The 27,364-nt window shown below is 39.6% G+C and overlaps 1 long non-coding RNA gene across 1 annotated transcript in view; it reads right to left on the minus strand.

Annotated features, from left to right (window-relative positions):
- Positions 1–1,107: 1,107 nt before the first annotated feature.
- Positions 1,108–27,364, minus strand: part of LOC117951026 — a 30,965-nt gene continuing 4,708 nt past the window's right edge. Inside the window, exons 2-5 of the long non-coding RNA XR_004658031.1 lie at positions 21,413–21,417; positions 12,098–12,195; positions 11,594–11,603; positions 1,108–1,120 (exon numbers count right to left, since the gene is read on the minus strand). This is a non-coding gene — a long non-coding RNA (uncharacterized LOC117951026). The remainder of the gene's footprint in view (positions 1,121–11,593; positions 11,604–12,097; positions 12,196–21,412; positions 21,418–27,364) is intronic.

The raw sequence follows: 27,364 nt of genomic DNA on the forward strand, positions 1-27,364 counted from the left end.
ATTTACTGAATTGACGGCCGACATATGAGAACGCGGCTGGCCAGGGTGGATGGGAGTGCGTTTACATACACTACTTTCAAGCAAGGAAGAGGAGTTTGCTTCCCGGGAAAAACTAAAGTCTTTAACCCAGGAAATTCATATCCTTAGAAGTACTTTAATCCCAAACCATGATCTTTTTCCTAATCCTAACTAGTTGTTTTGGTGCCTAATCTTAACTTTTGTCGCAGCAAAACGCTCATATTTTGTGGACTAAATTTAACCATAACGTTAATGAAGCTCGCGATGCTCTGTACCCGGCTCAAAGTCACTCATTTATGGGTAATTGAACCGCCAACTCTTGCTGAGGTGGTGTGTAGTCGGTGTCACTAAACTCTGTTGTGGCTTAAACAATTAGCAACTGCCGCTCGGCGTCATAGAGCTGGTAGCCAGCTGGCATAACCAGACCACTGGGTGTTACGTGACCAGCTGGTGTTCTCCTTATATCATCATTTTTGGTATGCATACGGACCCAATCGTTACAATGGTTGACTACGGGTGTGTAAAAAGGGAGTATTGGCATAGCTCGATTCCCAACCGTCTAAGGAGCACAACACCCACAAACTATTTGGATGCAATCCACATTCAGCAAAGCAAATGAGCAACAAAATCCATATGAACAGTTCTGTTCCATATGTAGCCTAAATGTCTCTTCATTTCAGGCGCATGTTTAAGTAAAAGCGCAGTGGTCAGGCAAATGGACTAATTTTGTGGCACACAAACAATCATGCCACATTTGCTTAAAAGGAACGGGAGCATCGCGCCTTTAAAGTTAAACCAATACTTAAATGGAAGCATTTGTGCGGCGAGCTCGAGAAGTGCTGGCCTTTGTCAAGCCATCCGTCCAAAATAGCCAAATGCACACGAGTCTAAAAGAAGCCGTCGCTCTCTCCAACATGCACGGTTTGCATATTCTGTCATGCAAGGAGTAAATAACACAGGACTGTACAGAACTCTGGAGAGGCTCCACTTCTCCCCAAGAGCTTTGAATAGTGTGACACCGCTCAACAAACTGTAAACAGGCAGATTAACAAGGTTTGCCACACCATGATTCACACGTTTGCAGAGAAGAGAAGAAATGTGACTCGTCCATGCAACGCTGATGTGAATTGATCAGGGCCTACATAAAGACAGGGACGATAAAATTAGATGACCGTTACATTTTTTTTTGTTATATACACGTGACAAACAACACTCACATTCTCACCTTCACTCAACATCATATACTGTAGATGTGATTAAAGTCTCAAAATAAACAAAAAACACATTTCCTGTTTTGTTTCAGTGGAATATTCCCAGCAAAACCGGTTGGAGCTAGCCGTCACACCGGTGCGCACATCTAGTGGAGAGGATGCTTCTACTGACATGCTGTATGGAGACATTAACCTGGCCAAGCATCGTGCCAATGGTGAAAGCTCCGGAATAAAAAGGAGGACATGATTGTCACAGCGTGTTTGCTCTCTTTGCTTCTCTTGTCTGAGCCATAAGGCCCTTGCAGAGCGGAGAGGAAAGCCCACAAAGAGGGGCTCTCTAATGAAACAAGGGGCAACCAAACACGCTTTACCATCAGTAAAGAGAACAAGTGCTAATTCTGAACTATTAACTTTAAAATCTTCAGTTTTTTATTACAGAAACAGACTTCATTTTGTGCTCCACAGATGATAGAACTGAACTTATTGATCTAAAAGCAGCGCTGTTAATCTTGTGTTTAATACTACACATCTGTGCTTATTTTAAGACGAAGAAAACAATAGAGAAGTACTAACACAGATGTGTGAAAGCTGGCTGCTCTTCCCTCTGGATAAAGCTTTGAGCAAAAACCCCACAGGCTATGAGAGATGTGTCTCCTTAAGAGCAGAACAAGTTTATAACTATGAATAAAACGGTTACGTCGTGTGGCCTAAAGGGAACGTTACAGTTTCAATTTCAAATCTAATGTTTCTTTATTATTACCACTTCTAATGCTTTAAAACATCAACATTTATTAAAAAAAATATAATTACAAGAGTAGCCGGCTTTGTTTGAACAAGATTAACATTACCTCATTTAAGCGAGAACGTCATAGGTGGCTCTGATAATGAAGCTGATGTTACTTGCCTCCATATCCCAAAGCGAGGCCGGCATGTTTGTCTAATACACACATCCCATCTCCAGCTGTATTGTATTTGTCTCATGATGATGGTAACACAATTGAAAAATTGTGCTCCAATTTGTCTGATGTGTGGTCATCTCCACATGGACATGTCAATGCCTCCCACTGGGGAGAAACCTGGCCCTTGGCGTTCAATTTGGAGCATTTTCCAAAGTATGGATCTCATTCTTGCCCTTCAGTCTCGAGGACGGCAAACATCAGATGCAGATACACTCTCTCATACACAAGACCAATGTCAAAGATCATGCAAAACTACAGCGCAGGATTGTTCTATTTACACCAAATTCTATAACGTATGTGTCTTCTCGTGAGGACTGTTATTAAAGAGATGAAAAAGGGTTTGAGGGCTGGATGGGGTAGACTGTGGAGCTAACAGAATGAAAGAAATGACCTTAGGATAGTCAAGACAGAAAAGAAAGCACACATCTCTAACTGACCACTCATGCTCCATCAGAATCATATTTTTTCCACTTCATGCTTGGTTTGCCAATGAACCTTTTCCCCCTCTGTAAACAAAACACATATTTGCACAGAAAATTACATATACAAGGAGATGTGCGCTTTACACTCAATGCTTTGGACACCGCGGCTTCTCCAAATGGAGCAAAACAAGGGCCTTTATATCTAGTTATGGACACAGTGCACTTCAGCATGGCTAAGTGGTTTTAGAGGGGGTAGGGACGGAGGTGGAGTCAAGATCCGTCTTGACATTTCTTGCACCACAATTCTGTAGGATAGAGAATTCAAAGACAGATGTGAATACTTACAGAGACAAGCTTTAAAGAGCATTAAACAAATACACTTTGGAATCCAAACCAAAGGGTGTCACAAATGCATATCCTGAAAAAACTACAGTGGGACACTGTAGAAATTTTGATGTTTATAGGTTATAATGTGGCCTCCTTGCTGAACAGTCTGGGATGTTGCTGGAACACATGGCACAACAACTGCAATGGAATCACATCTGACATGTATATATTCCAACTTCATTTTATAAATAGCTTAATAAATGCTATGCTCTCCCGCACCACAATAGTATTACTGTGGAAATAAATGAAAGGAGACGGTTGCCCTCTGTCTCCTCAGCACACAAAGAAAGGAGAGTTGATGGTAGTTAGGTATACTTGCAACTAATTTGGGAGTTTAGAGATGAAAGAAACCGTCTCACCCAGATGGGACAAAGTATGCTAATTTTACTTAAACCCCTTAAAAAAACTTAGTAAAGAAACAAAGTTCTTTGTATGTACTCTCTAAAAGGAGAAACACTCATTTTTCAACATTTCCTCTCAGCTGAAGACAGCCGTGAAAGAGCAAGTGATGGGAAAAGGTCAATTAACTTATTAAAGCATACTCAGGTAAAGGTGATGTCATGCTGTTGACATGCAATAGTTCTTCCCTAGCTCTGGTTTGACAGTGTACATTCAGTAACATTTGCAATTGACACCAAAGGTAAAGCTGAAACCTGCAGTCTAGCAAATAGATAGGTTTAACTAGCTAGTGTCCCGGTTTACAGACAGACAGACAGACAGACAGACAGACAGACAGACAGACAGACAGACAGACAGACAGACAGATAGATAGATAGATAGATAGATAGATAGATAGATAGATAGATAGATAGATAGATAGATAGACTGTTTGAAAAGTCTCTAGAAATATACTGTGTTAATATGAAAGAAAATTCTGTTATGATTTTCCACGGGTGTTTTGAAGTGTCAGAAATATCAATTTAAAGGTACGGAGGATATACTGTCAATCTAGAGAATTTTCAGATATATCTGTAAACTGAAAACGGAAAAGGTACTGGTGTTTTTCTGCAAGGACATTTCCTGTTTTTTACGGATTTTTTTCTTACAGTGTAGATAGACAGATAGATAGATTGTGCGTAATAAAATGTGCCATATAGTATACGTCGACCCAACTATAGCTTTATTTCACTGATTAGCAGTCTGTGTACCAGTAGGACAACCACTGAAATCCACAGTTCATACCTCAACAGCTTCTAACACACGGGGAATAAATTGTGGCAAGGTGAAGAAAAGAAAAAAAAACACACAATTGGAAAAAATACCTGCTGGCGTGGGCTGCAGAGAGGTCAGCTCATTGATACTGCTGGCCTGTCAACTGTGTTCTTTTTGAAAAAAAGTCCAGTCCCAGGGGTCATTGCAGGGTAGCCACTGCCCGCCAACATTTGTGTTACTTTTTATGCCAGCCGCCAAAACAAGAACTTGAGACAATTTCTAGCTTTCCCTTTGCCACTTAAATCATTGCTTTTCACTATTGTTATTGCAGTTCTTGAACTGATGATTAGTTTATTATATTATAGTCTACATTAGGGTCTACCCAGCCTTTAAACCAGCGTGCAATCCCTAAATATCAGAAGATGTTACAGTACCATCAGTAGAAGCACAGATAATAAGTTTACAGCTGCAGGAAACCCCTAAACCTTATATTTCATTTCTGCTTCCTGTTGTGGAAGTTCTCGGCCTATTACATGTACAAATCAAATGCATCTTCATCTGATGTAAACACAATTCTAAAACAGATTAGCAGGCCTTACATCAGCATTAGAGGTGTTCGTGTTTCATGTAGTCTGGCTCAACGGGAGTACATTTCCACAATAATTGTGTGACATTCAGCAGCGGTTTCCATCACTTTCTCCTCTCTGTGTGTCGCCATTCTAAAACTCCTTACTCTTCTGGAAACAACAACGAACTCAGAGCTAGCAAGCTACAAGCTGAAAACAAAAGAATTTTGAAGAAAATTTGGATTGTGCGAAAAGACAGGCCTGCTTGGTTCTTTCTGGGAAATATTTTAAAGATTTACAAAGAATGTGTTTACCGCATATAATATCTAACCAAGATGTTTTGGGAATGATTGATGGGGATTTGTTATGGACAAAATATACACACAACCCTACACTGAGGGTTTGCGGGGTGCAGATGTCACTCTAAAGCAAGATCCTTCCCGACACGATTTTATGATAGCAGTTACAAAAATATGTTCCTCCAGTGTTATGATGAAAAAACAGCGTTTTAAGGAAGATGTCATCTTAACATAGATGCTGCTGTTCTGTAGTGATCTCACTGTAGGGTTTAACACTAACGCAGGCAGCCAGGCTTGCTCCATCATCACGTCTTCCTCTAATGAACAGTGAAACGCTCTATTGACCAGGAGGAGGGAGGGCGCTGGGTTTGAGATCGCAGCAGATCTGTCTACAACGCTAATGATCATTGCGGTTAAATTCAACTAATTAGCCACATGCACGCCTGCTAAATTTGCTGCTGGTTTCAGATACGCGACAAAAAACAATGAGCTGGTGGTTTCAAACGCGGAGACATCTTGAAGTGCAAACAAAGATTTACCCCAAAGGCTCGTGCGGCCGTGTTCATGGCACCCAATATAAGTTAAAGACATTCTCATGCTTATCTGAGAGAGCAGCCAGTGTAATTTAAATTCTGTTGACATTTACTGTCAAGGAGTATTAATTCACAGGCATCCTCTGCTGCATGGGCTTACTCAGCACCAGCAGGCTGCAGGCTCTGGAGAAAGACATGCTCCCTTTACTGTACTCTTAGCAGATTTTCTCTCAGACTGTTGCTGTGATCGGAGGCACACAACCCCCAACCCATAGGTCACAACCGCAAAACGCAGGGATATAGCCTGGTGGATGTCATATATACAGGTTGTGTCCTCTAAGCACAGAGACACCTTCAGAATGCATTTTAGGGGATGTGCCTTTATCATCATCCAATGTCACAACAGAAAACATCCCAGATTTCTTCAGTGCTGTGAAAATACCAACCCAGTTTGCTTAGTGTAAGATCTATTTCTGACTGTTATCTGGCTAAGCATCACAGCAATTTCCAGAGGGTAAACGTAGCACAAAAACCCATCTATTATGCCCTTATAGCTCATATCTGCGCGTTGACTCCTCCTGAAATTCATGTAGGGCATCACATTTTTTAAAGAGAGAAGGAGAGAAAATGTCAATGAGATTTAACCTAATTAGATTCATTAAAACTCACAAAAAGGAGATCAGTACATCTTTCTCCTGTTCACTCTCATAATTTTTTATTTAGCCTACTTTTTCTTTTGATTCATGTTTATGTGTGGCTATGATACATGCCCGTACAAAATGTGCATGTGCATTTGTGTTCATATGCTCTTCAAACTGCAACTTACCATGTGCATATGTACGTGTACTCTAACTGTCGAAATAAAGTCTCTTGGACAAGGCTTGTGCTTGGTTTAGCTTCTAGCAATGACACAGTCTTGAGTGAATAATGCAGCCCCAATCAGCAGATGATCTGGGGCTAAAAACTGGAGGGAATATCAGGAGCCTTAAATGTAACAGAGAACAATTACTTGAGCATGGCTAATACATAATTTACTATATTTATGGAAATGTCTAGTATGTGTGGAATACAATCCAGTTTAAAAAAAATCAAAGAGCATAGAGGATATTTTAACATGTGCTCAAATAAAGCACACAGTGCAGCAGAGAGGTTTCTGTATTTTAGCCAATATGCATTTTTATATTTACATTTTCAGGAAATAGGGAACTATTACAAGTGAAAGCTGATAAAAGCTCTTTTTTAACTAGCAAAGGAAATTGTGCTTCTTCTGTTTTCCTAAATTTATGTCGGTGAATTGTGACCTAAATGAAGGATTAAACTGTGTATAGCAGAGCCTTTAACTGCCTGTGCTGGAGCTGTGACAGGTCCTTGGGAGATACACAGAGACTGCTTGCAACACATGTCATATATCATAGCTTCAATCTGTACCCCAACCACTACCTGCAAGCTACAAATGTGCACTTCTCCTGTCATTTCTGTACAGACAGAAGAGGAGAAAAAAAGGGGGGGAAGCTAAAAACCAAATAGCTTTGCATTGTTTGTTTTTGTCTAGCCTACATTGTTTGAATGTGGAAGAAAAAGGAAATGCTGTGATTTGAAAACATAACCATGCATTTACGATGTTGTATATTTATTTTTTACCAGAATGATGGCAGTGAACTAAATTTCCATCATGAACACTGAATATGATCACTTAGATGTATTTTATGCAAACATAGTTGTGAGGAATAATGCTGCACTTCTGAGTTGAAGGGCTTATTGGAAATTTACAAAGGTTCTGGCCCTGACATGTGTGCTGAAAAGAAACACAGTCACAGGAATAACTTAACAATTTTTAATTTAAAGATCAATTATCCAGTTCATTAGCACTTACTATTAGTATTACAGTTATACTGCTGACAGATGGACTGAGTTTGAACAATAATATCTTCAGATCTTTGTAACTTATCTTTGTAACATTACACCTGATTACTATTTACATTTTGTTATTTCATCTAAGTGTTGCAAATCATAAAAACAATCTCAGGTATTAATCTCAGGTATTAAAGGCCAATTTGAAAGAAAATGTTTAAAAGCTCATTACATAAATATTTAGTCTACATTTTATCTCTTTAATGCTTCTGTGCAGAACACCAGCACTTCGTGAGAAACCAGGCGTATTAATCACTTTCTCTTGCTTTAGGGAAACAGCATAACTTGCTGATGTAATTTCTTCAACTATTGTGTTAACCTATTGTAATGACAAACAAGCCATTATGCATGTCCGTGATGCTACTTATTAAATAGGTTGGTAATTTGGACACAGCTGTAGGACGTCATCAACTATGGCCATTTTGGTTCTACATTCAATTGCCAGTTTATAAGGTTCTAGGAATGTAACTTACAACTACTATGTATATGTATCTGCTCATGTCACAAAAATATCTGTATCTGTAAGAGCTGTTTCATTAATAATGTATACATGTGTATAAATGTATAACTTAACAAAATAAATATTAAGATTTTTATCATTTACCTAGAGTAACCAAATAATAAAGCATGATATTCATTTGAGCAAGTATAAACTTAGTCGGGAAAAAAGCTGCAAAGCTTGGTAATCCTCTAAGGGGAACTGAGTAGTGGAAATGCAAAGTGTTTTTACAGTGGGAAAATAAAAGTCAAAACTAAAGTGTTTGTACTGACCTGAAGTGTATTTTTAATAAAGAAAAAAGAAAGCTACCAACTATAATTGGGCCATAATAGCCCAAAACATACAGTCCCCACAGTTGGTTGGAAGTGTGTGCCATGTTGCTTGCACATTTGAGACCTAAACTTCAGCTAGTCAGTTTCCTGTCAAGTTGACAAGGTGCTAGAAATGATGATGAGGTCAAAATATTAAGTTGTAAAAGTGGGAGTAGTAGTGAATCTGTAAGCATTCAAATACATCATCCTACAAATACTAGCTTCATGAAAGGTTGTGATTTTCAGAGAGGTGTTGATTCATCCTTTTTGAGGCTGCAGTTTGTGGAGTTGTCAAAGTGTATGTGAGGAGTTTCAAGTATTTTGTCCATCCTCATCAAATTAGTGATGGCAGAGTAAATATTAGAAAGTTAAATAAGTTGACTGAGCATCTGGTGTTCAGACTTTGTTTCTTCGAACCTGTATTTTGCATTTTAAGTAGGTAATATTCAAATCTACCCAACACTTACCCAAAGGTCATTTTATGATATTGCTCAACAGTGCAATTCACTGCTTTTGAGCAGACTGGATATGTGTCTGCAAAATAAAGCATTCATTTACCAATCATACCACTCAAGCTTCAACAGCAATATAATTCACACTGAAAATTCAGATCCTTTATGACAGACCCAACACCTGCCACTTGACTTAACTTGGTGGATAAACTTATTTTTCCTCCTAGATCTTGCTCAGTATCCAGTCATCATTTGATGCTGTAGCGCTCGTTTCTGCAGAAAAGCCTTGTTCTGGATGAACAGGTGTTACGGCTGAATACCATTGCAACTTCAGAAAGGAAATGTAGCAAGGCTAAATCCCACATTGCAACAACTAATTTATTTCCAAATAAGCATTTAAAATCACTAAACTAAATCAGAAGAGTAAAATACCTTGGTGAGAAATTTGCATTCATAAGAATATAATTAAAGTGAAGCCTCTCAGTGTGTGTAGTGTGAATCAGTGAATCAGTTTTTACTGCTCTTGAATTAAACAGACATGAAGGATCCAGGTTGTAAATCTCATCCACTTATTTTGAATCAGCTTTTGTATTGATTCAAGTTGTATTAAATGCTGAAAGGTTACGTGGCAAAATAAATGTACAATATCAGTTTCTAACATTGATTATGCTGGTTATGGTGAATTGAATGCTCTATAGCTAAATACTTGCTTTACATTATAGATGTGGCACAATATGTTATGAATCAGTAAATCTTATACAAACCATGAGCCACTATTCTACAAACTTGAATATTAATGTGATTAATAACATTGTTCACTACTCCATTCAGATTGGTTGATTACGGCATTCTACAGTCTGTTTTCTGAATAGCAGACCGCTAATACAAATAAGACACCATTGCTATGGATGCAGGTCTGATAATAGACTGTGGAGGACCATTTCAAAATAATAGAAATATAAAATGAAGTTAGTATGCGCTGTCAAATTATTGAATTTTTATTAAGTAGTCATTTAATAAGCTGGATAATGTAAATTGAGCAGGGTCACTATTGTAAACCAAACTCTTTCAGGATGATTCAAAACTTGCATCACCCTGTTAGGATTTAATTTACAATAATGACCCGCTCTACATTATCCCTGGGATTTGTTGGTCTTCAAAAAAATGTATATAATACGTGTTTACAAAAAATAGTGTTCCAAATATCCTTTTTTGCAGATGACACAGTTTTATATACAGGTGCTTTTTCATAAGAGAGACAGATTTTGCTTTGCTGCACAACTTAGCTAGCTGAATGATGATCAGAGAATCAGTTGTAAGAGTGCCCAAACAACTAAAAGGCTGACAGTCAAAACTAGCTATTAAGATAAAAACTGGGGACACTTTGTCTTTCTTCTGGCTTCCCTTTTAGTCGCTAGTCCTTTTCCCTCCAACTCTCACTCTCTCCTCATTGCAGGGAACACCTGTGATTCAAAGTTCCGCCCTTGGTCTTAGTGTAGCTGTGAGGGTGTTCCAAAGCAGCAGAACAATCCTTCAACCAAGGCCTCATCCATGGTTGTTGCCTCTTGGTCAGTTAGGGGGTACCCCTCAAGCTATTTTGCAAAGTGGTCAATGGCAATGTGGTCCTAGCATATCAACAGCCACTCTTTCCATGCCCCCCCCCCCCCCCAGTGCTGCTGTAAGGGTGTGCGAAATTGGCCTTGGGGGCTGTCGTGAAGGCCCTAATGGAATGTCTGCCTCAGACGTCTCAACGTCTTTGTCACCCCAAAGTGACCAACTCTGGGGCTTCCATGATGCACTGCAAGCACTTCCCAGTGGAGGACTTTGGTTAGAGCCAATGTAGCTCTCCAGCGTCTGGCTCATGTCAGCACCTCTTCAGAACTCCTTCCTGTAGTTCCACTCCAGGTCATTGAGACCATTGGCAGAATGGGAAACCACATGTTCCCGGATTGGCCAATTGTTTTTTTCCAGCCACCCCATGACCGTTTCCCCACCATTGATTGTGTTGCTGTCCAGAATAAATGGCAGCTCTGTGTTAGGCGCAACCAGCACCAGCTCCTGTAGCAGTTAGTGGAAGGCGGCTTCTTTATCTGTTCTCCACTTGTAGGGTTTGGGGTGTTCCACAGCCTGAACAGCATGGTGGTGACCTGCCTCAGGCAGTATATTATTGTATGTTAGAATAATGTGATGGCTTGAGTCCTGTTGCTAACTGTTTGCTAGTTCTATCTTGGTTTTATGAAGTAATTGCCGTTCAACATGTTAGCGGTCAAATTGCTCGCCGATGCAGCCCAAAGTGATGTTTACTGTGAAACTTACAAAAAGTTCTGAATAGAGTCATTACTGTCAAAAACCACCTCTGTTGCACCTGATGCAATGAGTGAAAAAGTGAATGTAAGATTGTTTTAGTCTTTCTCAATAAAGATGTCCTAACCTCCGCCGTCCATAGCAAACGGGCTAAGCTATGTGTCACTTCTTTAAAAAACTGCTCGCCCTGGCCCTCGTCTATTGTCGAGAAGTTTTGCACACTTCCTCCAATTCATTGTTCAAAATTTACACTGCAACTGAACACCAACTATAAAGAAACAAGGCTGACAAAAGGTAACTTACCATGAAAATGTTAGCTGCTTGTTAGCAGAACAATAGTAAAGTACCAAATTAGCTGAGTTTAAGAGGAAGACAGCAGTGAAAGGCAATGTTGACAGGCTTTCTCAGGGATGTTGACTGAATTACAACAGTGTTGGCTAAAAGGCTTGTGAATTTAACAATGATATGAAACATGACATTATATCTACCTTTACTCCTTCAATTGTGCTACTTTGACCCTCTCCGTAACTCTGGTTGACTGAAAAAACGCGGTATTGGCTTAATATCACAAAAAACAATCTAAGCCCCTCCTTGTGGGGCGCAATTACTCTTAACATATCTGGACAATTGTCCAGGTTTTATCTGCCACAGTATGCTTGACCACTGCACGTAAGGAAGACGTGTGTTATACAGACATGTGTCATTTCCATATTAAAAACATTGCAGTTTAAAGTCATTGTGTAATTTTGTGAGAGGTTGAATGTTGTCTTAAACCACCTTTAAACTAAGTATCATAATTGGAGATCATAAATACTAGGCTAAACATACCAGTAAAGTCTAAGTTATTCAATTTTTCTGATTAAACTTTCTACTTCAATACCTTTCTTGTTTCAAGATTCAGGGAGTTTTTATTTATTTTTTTACCAGTAACATTTAGATTAAATCACTGATTTTCCCCTTTAAATTCACACAGTGCTTCTGCACGATTGACTATTGTTTTATAAAATGGATATTTCAACGCTGGAAAGCTGAATATATCTTGAAATCGAGTTACTTAAGTTGGAAAATATGACTTTCATTTCAGAAATTGGTGTCTTCTAGGCCGAGAAAAGCCATAAAATGTGTTTTTGGCTCATGTGGATGAAAGACACCAAATCCCAGAATGCACTTTCTTCTCAAGCCACGCCTACCATTTACAGACATCCACAGACAGTGAAGCATTCAACTCAACTCTGTGTTTAATTGTCCTTTTAACTACATACACGAAACAACGTTTCACCGTGGCTCAAGTGGTTTTACACATTTAAAATATATAAAAACTACATTGTATAAAAACAACATACGAAACAGCCTACATTTAGCCATTATAGGTTCAGCTGACGCATTGGTAGCATTAGCACTCGATTGGATGTAAACACAGATTATAAGCACAGCCGTGAATTTGTGTGGAATGTGTAATGGTCGGCTTAACAGTCACAAACTCCACCAGTGGGTGGCAATAGTGGGATACAAGCACCCCATTTCTGCACAACCCACCTCCACAAGTCTTACCCGGTTACAGAGCAGCATCTCTATCTGCTTGGCAGGCTAGCAGGCCTGGCATCTGGGTAGTCCGGTACACTGTTGTTTAGCCATGTTTCCCCAAAAACAATGCTGTTTCTGAACTTGCGTTGTGAATTTTGTTAAAGTTGGATGTAGTCCAGTCTGTGTGCGTAGTGTGTTGAGTATTCTATCTGTAGTAAAGTTTCCTGCCTATTCTCCGATCTGTACCAATGGTACAAATTTGCTGTTGAAAAGAGAGAGCCTGTTTAGCAAAACTTCAAAATGGCTGACACTAGTTTTTCTTTGGCTGGGTTCAGGTAAAGACAGTCCCACCCCCTATGGGCGGGTTGAAAACATGCAGAACCAGCAGGCTGTAGTCCATTGCCTCTGGCCAAAAATTCTTTAGATTACGCAAAAATAATTTTTTCCAGACCCACAATACAAACAAGACAAACTATTGTCTCAGAGGCATTTGAGGTAGTGAAGCACGGTCATTCCAAAATATTACTGGGTTTCTACTGATGCAAAGCTTAATACTTATCGGTGAAGTATCCCTTTAAAGGTTAGAGTGACACCATGATCATCTCATGGAAAAAAAACTTTTTGAATTATAATCTGATCCCTGCTATGGAGAATGAGCAGGCTCATGCTGGCTGCTTAACTGCTGACACTGCCAGTCAACGAGATGGTTTTTTCCTCTCCACGGGTGTTTCTTAACTTGAAATGGAGAGCATTGGCAGGACCTAAATTGGTGGCATTTTGTGGTCTTTAAAGAAAGGAGACTCATTAAAACTAACCCAGAGAAGCCTTCAAGTTTCCTCCATCATTAGATGTACTGTAACAGCAGATAAGATAAGTGTAATTATAGATCTGGGCAACTTGTGTTGTCAATTTAAAAGTGATGGAGTTGCATAATTCCTAACCTTGTAATTGGCCAATGGCCCCTGCAGCGTCAGGCCTGTTTTTAATGAGTGTTAGGCTGAGCAGAGGTACTCACGGAGTTGGTCACTGCTGAAAGCATGCATGATATTACTTCTGTTGTAAATCACCTAGTGCTACTCTTGTCATTTTCAAGACTTGGTACCTATTTTGTTTAATATGACTTACATTATTTTGAAATGTCTTCGGATGACAAATCGTAATTGTGTATATACATTGAACAAGTACACAGGTAACAAAAGAAATTCAGATGTTTTTGAGAACAGCTAGTGTGATGCTGTGGTATAATATGATCTAAATGAAAAGTTTCATGCATTTAAATCAAATTGATAATTCCCACTACCTCCTCTGAACACTCAAACTCCCACTGGTAATTAACTAAAGTGATTTCACATTCAGATTTCATACACTGTCAATACAGTCTTAGAAATGACAAAGAAACACCTTCACCATTAACAACCTCTTGATACTAGACCTAAATTACCTCAGACTGCATTTGATTCTCTTTTTTACAAAATCCCGCTTTCTCTTCCAAAATCACAAAGTCAGCAAAAATGGACTGTACTGTACTGGACTGTTTTCATATAGCACTTTTCTAGTGTTAACGACTGCTCAATACAAGCTGCCATTCAAGCTGCCACCTGCTCATCAGATAAACACTCACACACATTTACACTCTGAGGGCACAGCATCGATACGATTAAAATGGCTAGTTCCCTTTTTTTCTGTTTGGCTAACTTTGCGAATCATTGCTCCCTTAAGGAGTTATTAGTCAGTAAAAAACAGAAGCGTGTTTTGGGCGTGTTTGTTTATTATTGATGTGAACTGTCGAGGTCAATCACAATCAGCTGTAGTTTTCCTCTGCTTGTGGGTGTCAATGTATCCAAACCCAGGCTTTGTCCTTTTTGTCAGAATTTGTGTTTTGTAGTTCCAGTAACTAGCAGAGATGGCAGTGAGTAAGGGGAATTATTAACACTCCATCAACCTTCTCCTACAGTTTATGGGAACAGCTCAAGGACAATACATGAAGATTACCTTTTTCCTTGCAATTTTTAGAGAATATTTGTTTTTATGTTAAACGCAAAACAGAAAATAAAGTCAGTGATTTAGGTACTGTAGATATCATTGGCACAGTATTGAAAGACATCTGCAATACTGACTGTTATATGACTGACTGAACATCCATTGAATAATAATTTTGCAAACTGTATGATCTACAGCTGGGCCTAAACACCAAGTTTACATGATGATATTGTTAGCAAACAGTTGTCTATGTATATATAACCAGCACACACAAAGCAACTTTGATTGCGAGTTGGGCTCCTAGATACTTGAAGAATGCAAGTCCAGATTCACTCCCCTTTTTAATATTGTTTAGTCTACGCCAACTCCCAAAGGGTACATCGGCCTCTTAACCTGCGGAATGCTCGACTATGTTCACCAGCTAGTTGCTAACCAGCTACTTTGTCTCTCTTCTATTAAGTGTTGGTTTGTTTTTTACAGCTTTATACTCAAAGTGACACTAATGAGAATGATGAGAGTAGATCAAAACAGTAAAGTTGTGGGCCATAACAAAAAAGCTTTAAAAAAAAAAACTAAAACCTTCTGTTGAGCTGAGGGAACTACAGAGTCAGGTGACAATTCTGTGACCAAAGGACATGGAGCATGTCTTTGTTTAAAATGACAGATTTAGTTTTTCTCCAAGTTTGGATGGATGTATAATAAGAACCTTTGTTTTAGGCAAGGCCTCATTTATTTGGTCAAATTCAATTCCACCAGGAACGCCCTGCGTTCTGGATCGGGATTCTTAGCGTCCTTTGGCGTTTGTTATTCACGCTAAAAGTCTCCTTTAGGACTTTTGACATCACATTTGGGTTGGGAAGTACTGACTGACATGTGGCACAACCAGGCAGGTTTAGGAAAAGATCATGGGTGGGGTTATAAAATGTAAACGTAAATGTGCTGTATTTATATAGCGCTTTTCCAGTCTTAACAACTGCTCAAAGCGCTTTTTACATCTACAGGAAACATTCACCATTCACACACATTCATACACTGTGGCTGGGCCTGCCGTAGAAGGTGGCACCTGCACATCAGATAAACATTCACACACACTCACACTCCGATGCGCAGCAACGGGGGCAACTCAGGGTTCAGTGTCTTGCCCAAGGACACTTCGACAATGACTGCAGGGGTGGGGATCGAACCACCAACCTTCCGATTGGCAGGCGAACGCTCTACCACTGAGCCACAGCCGCCCAATGTACGTCTTAGTGACAAGCAGGACAAGAACAGGACACAAACCCAGGACTCCTGGGTAAAATATCAGCAAGGCCAGACAAGATGCTCGCAGTGTGGCATGGCGCATGGCGGGGGGGACAAAACTACGCCACAGCAAGAATGCGTCGCTTTCCCTCCCGGTGTTATTGGAGTGACTGGATCAAATTCAATTAATAAGTCAATTCCCAGGGGTTGTGACACAAAAAACATATTTATCCACCGATTTACATACATCTCTTCAAGCCTATGGTTAAAAAGCATTTTGGGCATCATTTTGTGGTTAAGAGTGTCTGACTAGTCAACACAGCATTCCGGGATGGGAACAAAACCTGCTCAGGTTTATTGGCTTTTCTTTAAACCAATTACAATGGTCTTTGGCAGTGCTAAGCACCGGGAAAAGTTTGCCAACACAAAGGAAGCCCAAAATTAATGCATATCTTGCCTAAATGAGTGAAATCCAGCAGAATTTAATTTAGCCAGCAAATAAATGTATGCATGAGATTTCTTAGAACAGTTTGTAAAGAATCTAGTCCAACGCCAAAAACATTTCTTGCACTACACTTCTATTAAGTAATATACTGATAGCATCATTGGGCTTATATAACTTTTTTGTAGCCAAAAAAATACAATTGACTTAAATCAAAATGGAGGTGTAGACGAAAAGTTATCTTTTTATCAAATTAAATAAAATGGCAAACTTTAACTACAGCCATTCTAGGTTATTTTCTCACACACTTTAAAATACTAAGCATGATTAACCATTGGAGGATATGGCTCAAGTAGGCATTTAACCATAAAATTGCAGTCACCCCCCCCACAAAAACAGATCAAAAAGAGAGGTAAAAAGGAGCTACACAGTAGTGCCACACATGTGGTCGAGGGTTTAAAAAATTAGCAATGCTCAACTGGAACGGAAGTAGCTTGCAGTGACTGCCACAGCAGAGTTCCTCTAATCATATGTAACATCTACCTTTGGAACGTAGTGGAGGGAGTTTACAATAAGCTTAACCCCTACTTTTATATTGCACTCAGCAGGTTTCCCCTTCCATGTTGGGCACTTTGAACACTATTTTGTTATTCTGACTTCACTTGGTTTAATAATCTGCAGTTCCTTGTTTTTTTCTTTTTTTCTATGTCTTTTTTCTAAAATTCGACCTCGCATGGCTTTGATGTGTTGTGGAATACACACTGTAGCCGATTAAGTCGGCTGGTGTTCGACGGGTTAACTATTAAAACCTCACAGCAGAAAAAAATATATGTGGAGGTTAAGTTTTCTGACTTTTATTAAATCCGAACCATTGCTAAAAGAGAATTAGAATTTAAGTGTTAAAACAGATATTTTACCAGTGGTTGATGGTGATAGTGTAGGAGAATTAGAGGACCTTCCCTCCAACTGACACATTTTATAGTACGCAACAGAGGGTGTTTGAGAATGTGGCATTCACCGTGGTGCGGCGCGTTTAGCGTGGGTTGAACTTTCAGGAGGTCTGTGGAAACAGGGGAAGACAGAGCTGAAAAAAGGGCTGTGAATTGATTGAAGTTTGTACATAATTCTGCTTCAATGGCCTCCTCTGTCCCTGCGCTGAGGGCTGAGAAAGAGACAGGGTTCGATTGCTCAATATTCATCTAAATTTTTTCTCCTGGATAGGCACAATATGGTGGGCTTAATTAACTTCTCTCAAAGGTGAAGCAGTGCGCACCATCTGCTGTGAGACAATCACATTTGTATGCCTCTCTGAATAATCCCGTTACTCTATTATAGCAAAGCAGTATGCCGGGTAAGAGAAGTCTGGGTAGAATTTACAACACTTCTCAATCATATATCACTTTAAAAAAAAAATCAAAATAATCTTTAAACTGCTGAATGTGTTTTTTTTAATCTCACAATGCACCTTTATCTTCCCAGCAAAGACAGAGAAGTTGGTTTCTACAACACTTGCACAACTGCCCAAAAAGGAAACACTTAAGCATGAAATAAGCATCATGGTCCATTGAGACATATTTCTCTGATCATTTCATACATGTTATGGCTAGACAATTATATTCTTTAATATATCTGAAGGACCACACATTGCAATCAAGGGCCTGCTGAACTTGCCCTAAAGCCGGGTCATTATTTGATCTTTGTGCATCTTAATCTGATTATCTCATTGTGGAGGTAAACTTCAGACTCAATCTTGTTAGCAGCTGGCCAAGATGGATTACGACGGCCAGTGAGGTGGAAAATGAACTGAGCAGTTCAGCTTTGGACTTGCTCTCTTTCAAGATACTCACCACCACTACTTCAACTCCTTCTGCTTTTCTTTCTGTTGGCCCTTCAAACGAGATATTATCCTCCGGAAAAGCATTGGCTCGCCCCCTCCCCACACACCCTTTTCTTTAGCTCTGGTGTTTTAACTAAGTGAGGACAATGGCAAAAAAAAATCCTGACCTCTCTTAAACATTCAGATTTTCAGACACACCGTGTTATGAGAAGATTGTAAAGTGGCTAGAACCTTAACTCCACAAAAAGACGAATCTTGCCCTGAAAGGCTTAAATTCTAAGACTTTGTGTTTCGGTTGTTGTTGGGCCATTTTGACCAAAGCATGCAGTAACCCGATAGGTCGAGAGAGGTATGCGTTGCTTCAATTCTCATCTTAAATGAAGAGGGTTGGTTTTTTGCCTTTTCTTTTTTTTTCTCCTTAAATTATGCAAATGCCTTAGATGTGTGGTCCTGCTTAAGACACTCAGTTTTGCTTGTGGTCTTATTGCGGTATTGAGTGCCTTTACAGTGAATGCACACCACAGTCCACAGCACAAAAAGTCCCCCTAAAGGCTGAAAGGAGTTCAAAGCATTCAAAAGACAAAAAGGACTAAGCTGGGATTTTTTTATGTACACTGAAAAGAAGAATAAAATATAAGTTCTCTATTGGTGCCTGTTATAGCAGTGGCACCCATATTAAAGCATTATGTCACGACATAAAGAATGCCTGAAATTTTCCGTGCGCACCATATGCAAAAAAGAAATGAGAATAACTTAGAAAGGCGGTGATTTTGTAACACGAAGCACTGAATGCTCTTTTTGACACACTATTGAGGGAACAAGGAATTCAAAAGAGGTTATATTCGATCAGGTTTTCTGCCTCAATAGGTTATAATCACTCCTAAAGTATTGAGCACTACACAGAGAAGAGAGCTTCTAAGGAGGCTAATCAGCAGGTTTTCTCCCTATTATCGTTTCCCATCTGAGGGTAACAGCCCACAGAAGTACCCCCTTCTATTGATTATCTGGACTGGAATTTAAATATTAATACACTGCCCGGCCCTGCTTGGCACTCTCTCTAGAGCTGGGCTGCATGGCAAAGCACTCATTCCCCAGATTAAAAACCCCCTCGTCTTTTTTTTTTTTAAAGCACAATCCTGCTCTCTTTTCAGCTATAAGAAAAAAACTTCAAGGGAGAAGTTGAGAGGAGAAAGGGGCCAGAGCTCTGTGTCTCTGCAGTGAATTCAAAGACGACACTTTTCCTCCAGGCCTGGGTCTGCTGAAGATGCAGGAATCACACGGCAGCCATTTAACCGCTGCTGTCTGCCATAGAGAAATAGAGACGGAGGAGCTACGTCCTCTGTTCGCCTGCTCAAGCAAAAACGGAGGAGTCATTGCGCTTTTAACCCATTTTAGCACTTGAATTATGCTAGAAAATAAGGCAAAACATATTCCAAATTGTGGATTTAAAGAAAAAATTTGCAATATAAACATTCAACAACAGCTGGCTGAAATAGTTGAAGAAGCAGCCAACATTGACATAATGTGATAGTTTTTCGTATGTTCTGTACATTACAACCATGAGCTCAAAGAGCCTTGTCCACTCGACCTTGTGAATGAGCACATTTGCCTTTAGGGCTGGTTCTGCAGAGAGGGGACAAAAGTGTGTTGACATCAGTACTGGTTGGGCAACCCAAACACACAAGTTATGGCCCCACTTGACACAAGTGTAGTGAGCCACAACAGAGAAAAAAATGGGTAACATGAACTGAATAAGAGCAGAGATGTTTGTTTATATATACTTAACGCTAAACAGTTTGGCCTAATAGGTTTCTTTGGTAAAAAAATGAGATAAGAAATCAACATCAAGCTCATGGAGTTGGGACATGGTTAGTCTCAGTATGAACACTCAAAGCAGCGGGAAACAGCTAGCCAGTCTAGCTCTGTCCAAAGAAGAAGAAAAAAAACATACACTAACACTAAGCAGACCACTTAACACTTTGTGTAGCTTTTGGTTTAAGCTTTACATGAAAAAGAATGTAAAACATATTCAGAATTTAAAGGGTGATGTAACATGGTAGAGCTATTATATTTAAAAAAAATAATTCTATTCTTACTCCCAACTCATCTAAGGACCAAACTCTCGCGAGCTCTGGCAACACAGGGAACTCCCTTACAAAACCAATCTCTGTGATGCTAAATATGTCTTTTACTTGTTTGAATATCTAACGTTAGCAAAAGAACATAATAAATTATTCAAATATAACTTTTCATTCATCCACACGACGCTGCCCCAATCGGCAGCAGTACGTTGCTTTGCTCCCGTGTTGGGACTCCGGCCTGCTGTCCAAACTGAGGGCGCGCCAACTGCCATCTACTGTAGGTACGGCACTGACAAGTACAACCCCACTTCAAAATATCCAAACTATCCCTTTAATAAAAGTATAAAGAGCTAATTCTGCTTTTTTTTTTTACAAGTTTGCAGTATCAAAACATATACGAGTGATATGCCTAATCTGTGGTCCAAAGAATATAACACACAAACACCTTGACTCTATTGTAGGTGACATTAGAACTTTTGTCCCATAAGACCATCAAAGTTGCTCATCCCTACACATCCTAATTATCTAACCTCATTCCAAGTATTAGTAGAGCTGTTTCTGATTAAACTGTCTCAGAGAGGTGAGGACCTCTTCATACACCTCTGCCACATGATAATGTGACAGCAAAGGCCATTAATGCAAGAGCACAGAGGTCATTAGCATCGCTCCATGGTGTAGCATAAAGTAATCACCTCCTGAGATCTGTCTCCTGTGACTGCTGTACTGTCTGTCCTCCCCCTGTGGTTATTCTCTACATGTGTAAGGTCAGTTAATGATGGTGGACAGAGATATCTGACCAGGGGAGCCGCTCTGGCAGCTGATTACGCCCCGCTCCCGACACTTCTTAACCAACCATGGGATGACAAGGCCGACACTGTTAAGGATTTTTAACATTCCCCGCTGCTCATAAAAGATACTGCAATGAGAGAAAGCTGACCATAAATTGGGATTTAGCTAGTAGGTGTGAAGCTCTGATTTTTCCGGCAACATTTCTAGAGGGCTTAATGAACGATGTCTCAGCATACCAGAACATAAAAATAACATTTCCTGATTCATTTTAATGGAAAATTGGAACTGTGAGTTTTCCGCAATTTATCCATCTGGTAATGGCCAAATATAATGACTCAGTTTTGTTAAGGGGGAAACAAAAGCACAGCGCTGGAGTGATCACACAACCTAGTATTCCCAGTTACAGCCAGTGTTGCATTGGTACGTAGCGAGTCTGCCGTTCATGCAGGTTTTGAGTTCAGAGTTTGCGTCCTTGCACAGACCTGCAATTAACGCTTGCTTTTCTTTGGACTGTAACCAGTATTTCTCCCTAGCCTAAAGTATTTTGGTTGGCTAACAACTACCATACATAATAACATAACACAACATAAATAAATTGCCACAAGATTGAAAAAAGGATCCATCTAATGTTAATGCTGTCTAATAACGATTTTGGTTATTTGCCATTATGTGTTTTAACATGCATGTACTTGAAGTAATTAACAGTGAATAGGCTTCTAGTTCCATTTTTATGACCACTGAGTGATTTGAACATTCACATTTACTATTCTCTATGATTTATTCACGTCATAAAACATGACAGCAAATTAGCTGCTTATAACAATTAAGAGTAACAATATCAAGATTGAAATTGGTGATTCTAGCCTCGGTATTATTTGGTATTAGAGTGAAACCAAGTTGTGTGGTATTGCCTTCTCTTAACAAATGATGTAATTTTAAGAGAAATGTGAAAACTGTGGTATTGGATGTAAGATTTTTTTTTTATTTTGCAGAATCCAATCCAATATCAACATTCTTGTCAAGCCATGGGGTTGAATAAAAATATAATTCCAACAGAATCTCAAACCAAAGACAATGAGTTCAATGTGTAAATATTGAGCATAATGTGCGTTTGTTCAAAGTTAAAAAATCTGTTCTGCGAGTTACATTTAACAGTACGAAAACTGGAGTGAAATGAATTGGTTACTATATTTTTTTGATGTGATTGCCTAAAACCGTCTCTGACTGATTTGTGCTGATGTAGCACTGGCAGTAAGCGGCTTGTTGTGACGAATGAATGGGCAGCATTGGTGTCTCGTCATTCATATTTTCAAGTGTGTGGTCTGAGCATCAAGGGCATGATTGGATCAAAGCAGATGAATTCGTCAGATCTAATACCCAAGATTCTTTAAGTACCTTCAAGAAACCCAGGGTGGCGTGTTAACATTCCTGTTGCTGTGAGGAGACCAAACAAAAGCAGACAGGAGTGACAGTTTAGCATGGATGACAAACAAAGATACAAAAGAGAACATCATACCAGAACAATACATCATTACAGCTGATGTTTCTCCTTCACACACATGGCATCCTAGTCATTTTTCTTTGAGATGTGTGAATGATGTTTGCCACCATCCATCAAAAAAGGACATAATGGAGGTTGGGGAAGTCGGAGAGACTTGGACACTCCAGGGAGCTCATTACTGGACCTATTAATCTGTTATTTGACCCCAGCGAGAGCACTCCCCAATCTAAAAAAGACCTATGCTTCCTTAATCCAAAGATAAAAACAAAACCTCCACTGTGTCTCGGGGATCAACGCTCCAATTCAGACAACAAAGCAGCGAAATAACATCAATGCCTTAAATTGGTTTGTTCTCAGTGTTAGATAAAAGCAAGTTGATACGGTTTCCTTCATCTGACTGAGTGCTTTGAAAATGAACTCCAAGCTAAAGCTAAATTATTGATATTCAAGAGAAATCTTAATGTTGAACCATAAAATGAAATATAAAATGAAATGGGAGAAATGTAGTATTAAAATCACCGGTCTGGCAGACCTTTGTTATGACTGAGGAACTAACCACATGAGTATGGGATAGAAAGTGTGCTTACCACTTTCCCTTTCAAGAAGAGTTCTCTCGCCATTCTGTGTATGCATCCTTCCTTTAGGGGTGATTGTCTCCTTGTTAGTGGTCTGCTGTTGAGCTCAGCACTTTGCCAAGTCAAAAACAATGTCATGCCTTGGAGGGCTGTGTGTCTCTCTCTGTCCTTGTGTAAGGCTTCTGCACATAATACATAAGACAATAAACACAGGTTTTGTTAGACAATTCCTATTGTCAGTTTTTCCCAGTGAAACAGTTTTACATGGACTCTAATCATTTTATCAAGGGGCACAGTTAACCATTCACACCTCACACCATAAAGTTTTCTGTTTACCATTCAACCAAGTGGGATTGCCACGCTTTGACTCTTGTCAATTACTCTTGTCAATTACTCTTGTCACGTATACACCTTCAATGATTTCCTATTGCGTTTTACACAAATTATAAGCTACAAAGGTAAGCCAGTAAGCCAAAGCAGTGTGTTTGAAAGAAATTGCATAGACGTGGTTTTGTTCTGAGAAAGTAAATTTTCTCTCAGGTTACCCAATGCTCTATAAATTATGTTAAGGTTCAAATCTGACAACACAAACTCTAGCATAATCCCCCCACCCCTCTGTTTCTTGCCATTCCTATCAGCCTGTAGAGTACCACACATCCTTCCAGACTTAAACTGTGCTACACTTTTTGTCAAACCAGTCATGTCACTGTGAACCAGGGATTCATACTTTTCCCTAAAATGGTTATTAATTGTTATAATAAATTAATGAATTTTCTGAAATCTGTGACGGTAGGCACCGTTCACACAAACTTTTTGCTTATGTAATTTATTAACGAATGGAATAATAAAACACATTCATAAAGTTTATGTGTTACAATGTTTATCGGATGGCGGCAGGATTCAAATTCAGTTTTTGTGAGTATTTAGTGAATGTTCAAATTTTACCAGGCACTCAATAGATTACTATTTTTTTTCTACCGGCCATATTTTACCAGCATTTTCGCAGGTGGATGGTATCAATTTGGAATCCTGGATGACTGATTTAAATGCAGGATTTACATCCCATCCTTACGACCTGTACCATACACTACCAGTTGATGCTACCTACCCTAATCTGATCATGTAGCAAAATCAAGCATTTTCTACCATTGTATTGATTTTGGAATAGTGAGGTGGCAGCACCAACTGCCCACAGGCTGAAGGTATCGTCAGGGTCTTTATTGCTTCCTGCAATAGCTTTCCAAATTAACAATTTTTTTTTGTTTTTTTAAATATTATGTCACGATTTGTCTAATACTCAAACCCAGAAGCAGACTTGGACAAGGAAAGTAAGAATAAGAAGTTGAGTATTTATTTGAAATATCAATGCAGCAACGGGTAAGTCCAGATGGAAAGCAGTGGGTGGAATTGGGAAGATGGAGGATTTGTGCAGATCCAGGAATGTAGCTGAAGTAGTTGGCCAGGCAGGTTTGAGTTTTAATCCAGGTGATATGGTTACGCTAACGATCGGGCATGAAATGGATGTCAGGTTATGGCTTATGTGGAGCAGAGGTGATGATCAGGACCGAGCGAGCAGATTGCAGATGATCTGTGTGTAGTTGGAGAATCAGCAGGGAAGCCTTCAGGAAACTCAAGACAAACAGATTTCGGGTTGGAGCAAAACAAAACACCGGCTACACAAAGTCACAATGCCGGAGTCATGACAGATTATTTTTTGGGCATTTTTCGGCCTTTATTTTTGACAGGACAGATGTAGACATGACCGGGGAGAGAGAGGGGAAATGACACTCAGCAAAGGGCCGCAGGTCGAAATTGAAGAAGGACATATGGCAACATCTTTGTCATCAACGGAACAATCCCTGAAGTGGAAGCGTGTGGATACAGACTAATGTTGCATCCATTAGAAATTATCACTATAATGTATCAATTAGTTTTTAGGCATATTACTGTAAATCATAAGAACATCCATGTATAAACAGTACAAATTATTGGTTTGTAGGCCTATATGTCAGCAAAAATTATTACTGTAGATGCGTAATGTGAAAACAGCAAAAACTATAATGTTAGGACAAATAACAATGATTTACCACAATTTACCCCAAATTTTCACAGCTCCCCATTTGAAATATGTGGTTGTGTGTTTTGATGCTGTGGCTTAGCCTACTGTATAGACTATGTTTTGTAGGTGATGAAGGCTCTGTGCCAGGTAGCAGGTTAAGACATGATGACACAGTCTGGACACTCCATTTCAAACTGATTCTCACAGAAACTTCTGGCTTTGATTTTCCCCTTTAGATGGCTGGAATGAAAAGGACAGTTATACATATTTCAAGGCCCACGGAACCACAAAGGGACTTAGGAATAAAGAGGTATGAACCTTTGAACTAAACAAAGGTCCATCACCCACATATCGAATCAGATGTGCTGTGTAGCCCTCGTAAAAACGTGGATATGGAAGGAAAGGAGAGAGGAACCAGCATGCCCTTGCAGACAGGTTGCCTGAGTGTTGTCTGCGTATCCCGTGACCCCCCATCTTCCCTGTGCCACCATCTCTAACCCACATAGCACTTGTTGGCCACAGAGGAGTGCGGAAAAGCCTCTGCAGCATTGTGCATCTGTGGGCCTCTTTGAATCAGACAAGAGGCTCATAACAACAGGCAGTATCAGTAGCATTAAGTTGATTAAAGTGCTTGGCGGACACAGGCACTTGTGCTCTCACAAAGCTAGATGAAAGAGCAGCGTGGCAGCGGCCCCTCTCCTGGTTGTCAGAGAATCCGCCTTTGCTCTCAGTAGAGGTCAACAAAAGACCAAATAAGACGGGAGTGAAAGCAATCGAAAGCTTCTTTGCCAAATGATCTCTAATTGTCCCTTTCTTCCTTGTGGATCAGTCATATGATTTTGGTGGTGACAGTCGACTTACCCGCAATTCTACCTCTAAAAGCTTCTCTTGAAAGTGGGCTACTTGAAAGAAGTGACCATTACCTAAACTACAATTGTGCAAAATGACAAAAAAAACAACCTCACCCTGAGTCAAAAAAGAAGAAAAAAAGATTTCCCCCTTGGTGAATTACAGTTATCAAAAGCAAAAGGTAATTGAATTGCATTTATCAAATAAAAAAAAAATCCTGAACTCAAAAGGGAGCAGATGACACATAATTAAAAAAAAACTGGCTTGTGAGAATTATGGTAGAGGTTGCATTTCTAAAAGGGTTTTGCTTTAAAAAAAAAACTGAAGCTGATCAAGATCTGACAGCACTTCGGTTTCATTTATCAGTGCTCCACAGTAATTTATTCAAATAATTACGATGCCAGATGCCATCCCCTCTTTAACCATCAAAACAAACTACAAGCTTTGTCCCTCCCATGCAGCTGAAGAGGTGTCATGTGAGGCAAGCTTTCCTTTTCATTACAGATACAATTTGAGGAACGTGCCATATTCCACTTTTGGAAAGAAGTCGAGGCAGAAACTGACAGTATTGTTCTAGTATCAGTGTAGAAAAAAGAAAAACAGAAAAAAACAAACAAAAGCTTTGGCACTAAGGAGCTGTTCCAGGGATGATAACAATGAAAAAAGGCGCGGTGATCAATGCTGTTCTGGATTTTGATAACACATTGCTCATGGCTGAGACAAATGATGGAAATTCTTAAGGAGAGAGGGGCTGCAATATGCCAAATATGCTCCAAATTAGCCTTCAAGAGCAGCTCTCAGTGTGTATATGGAGGCTGCGTGAGTAAATAAAGGGCCAGCATAAATTACCTTTGGATGTCAATCGTGATAGCACACCCTGTTTTCTTTTTGTTATCGTGTCGCCTATTCGTCTCGCTGGCGGATGACATGAAATGAAAGTATTCGCTCTCTAGCACCACCAACAGTACTCAGAGCGCTTTCTGACACTTGAAAACGCTACGGGTTCGTGAAACCACAGCTGGGCCCCTACTGATTGGCTTGCACACAGGCTGCCACTAAACTTTCGCTGCTTGAGGAGTTGTCTGTGCCGGGACAGGTGGTGTTTATGCAGATGAATGAACACATTACTGTGTGCTCTTCCTTTTGGTTTAAACATTAGCGTTTCAAATGTGACAAATCAGATGTTCATCTCCTGCTATATGCAGCCATTGTGTATGCTGCTGAGAGACCTTTGTATATGAATTCCCGTAGGTGTTGATGTGCACATCCATGAAGTATGGACAACTTATACAGCCCATGTGATATATTCAGGCAATTTACTTTGAATGCATTCCGGCACGGTTGTAATACTTGTGTTTTAGGTTTATATTTTATACATACCTGTTATCATAGCTACTATATATTGTAATCATAACTGGAAACAGGTTTTGCCTTTTTTTTGTGGGTAGAATGAGCAAGCTG

Source organism: Etheostoma cragini, chromosome 9 (assembly GCF_013103735.1).
Source record: "Etheostoma cragini isolate CJK2018 chromosome 9, CSU_Ecrag_1.0, whole genome shotgun sequence".
Classification (NCBI taxonomy): Eukaryota; Metazoa; Chordata; class Actinopteri; order Perciformes; family Percidae; genus Etheostoma; species Etheostoma cragini.